Here is a 2,090-nt window from a genome sequence, read left to right on the forward strand (position 1 = left end):
AGAGAGGTTAGGTAATTTGTCCAAATTCACACAGCTGGTTAGGGGCAGGCAAGGATTCAAACCCACATCTGTCTTGACTCCAAAGCCCGTGTTCTGTTCATTATCACACAGCCTAGGGCAAAAAGTGGTCTGAGAAGCTCTGGTAATTAACACTGTAGCAAACTCAAAAGCCTTTAGCAACCAGGGAGACAGCATAATGCATGAAGGCCAGGTGTAAGATAATGATGCTAAGCTGCTTGTTACATTCCCATCCTAGTTATATTCCCTTTTGTGCACAGACCAGGCAAGATCAAATCAAAGCCTTGGGCTGCCGGCTTTCAATTACTGTATAGTATCCAATGCTGAGATGTCAGTTAAGGACCAAAAAGTCTTCATGGTGAAGCAGTTTCAGTAGAGTGGAGGGAGCTGAATCCAGTGGTAGTGAGGTGGGGAATGAGGATGTTACGGAAATTCAGGTTGTGAGTGTAGACTACTCTTTTTTTTTTTTTTTTTAATTTTATTTTTTGGCTGCATTGGGTCTTCATTGCTGCGTGCGTGCAGGCTTTCTCTAGTTGTGGGGAGTGGGGCCTAGTCTGCGTTGCGGTGCACGGGCTTCTCACTGCAGTGGCTTCTCGTTGCGAAGCACGGGCTCTAGGCACACGGGCTTCAGTAGTTGCGGCATGCAGGCTCAGTAGTTGCAGCGCGTGGGCTCTAGAGCGCAGGCTCAGTAGTTGTGGCGCACGGGCTTAGTTGCTCCGTGGAATGTGGGATCTTCCCAGACCAGGGCTCGAACCCTTGTCTCCTGCATTGACAGGTGGATTCTTAACCACTGTGCCACCAGGGAAGTCCCTAGACTACTCTTTTTAAAACTCGGCTTTGGGCTTCCCTGGTTTCTCCATATTAATTGCTCTCTTTTCTTCTCCACGGGCCTGGCTGCTAGGCTAAATTTCAGAAGACACCACTTTTAGTATGACATCCCTTCAGTGGCTCTCTACTGTTTGGCAGATCACAGGTGAAATGCCTTTGTATGGCATTCAAGGCTGTCCACTCTGGCCAGTAGAGAGCCACTGAAGGGATGTCATACTAAAAGTGGTGTCTTCTGAAATTTAGCCTAGCAGCCGGGCCCGTGGAGAAGAAAAGAGAGCAATTAATATGGAGAAACAGTAATGCAGATAGAAAGAAATGAAGAGGTAAATTTGAGAAAGATTTTGGTGGAAAAAGCAGAATTGGTGACATAAGAGGACCAGGGGGAGGGAGTTGGAAACCAAGGCTAAGGTTTCAAGTCTGATTGGTTGGAGGGGAAGATGATGAGTAGGTCATAGAAGTATTGAAATTTACAGAAATGGTTGCTCATCAAAGTAAAAATGTGCAACAGGTGATGAAAATGTGATCCTGGAGCTCAAGATGGGGGTGAAGTATGTGGTCACTGCCCTCAAAGCAGAGAATTGGATGCCAGGCCTGCTTAACAGCGTGGGGGGTAGCTTCGGAGAGCCCCCAGCATGCCTCTTCCGACAGCGGGACAGACGTGAACAGGCCTGGTTTGCTTCCGGTGTGTGAAACAGGAGGGGCTACACTCCAAGTAGCTTTTAGGGAGGAAATGCAAATAGGTCCTTCCCCCACCTAAAAGTCAGTTACCATTTTATTGAGTGCTTTCGTGGCATTTTGTGATCGCAATAACTCCTCTCTGCAACCCTGGGAGGTGGGTGTCCCCTCCATTTTCCTATGAGGAAGCCCAGGCTCAAAACACCTGCCCCAAGTCAAACAGCGAGGAAACTGTAGAGCTGGGATTCAAACCCAGGTCTGTCTGCCCGGAGTCTGCTCTAAAGGAGTTTTGCTTGGGTTTCCCTGGTTCAGGGGCACGTGGGCACGTGGGCACGTGAGCACGCGGGCCGGCGGGGTGAAGGTGACTGTGTGAAAGCCGGGCCGCCAGCCCTGCCGGGTACTCACCCATCCGTCGGGGCTCAAGAAACTCAAAACAGGCGCTGCGGGCCTAAGACCCAAGCCGCTCCCACCTCCGGCTCGGACCAATCTACCCTGTAGGTCTTCGCCGCCCCGCCCAATACGCGTCCGCCCCCGGGCTCCTCCCAACAAGCGGCCTGTTGATTGGCTCT

Source organism: Orcinus orca, chromosome 1, assembly GCF_937001465.1.
Source record: "Orcinus orca chromosome 1, mOrcOrc1.1, whole genome shotgun sequence".
NCBI classification, from domain to species: domain Eukaryota; kingdom Metazoa; phylum Chordata; class Mammalia; order Artiodactyla; family Delphinidae; genus Orcinus; species Orcinus orca.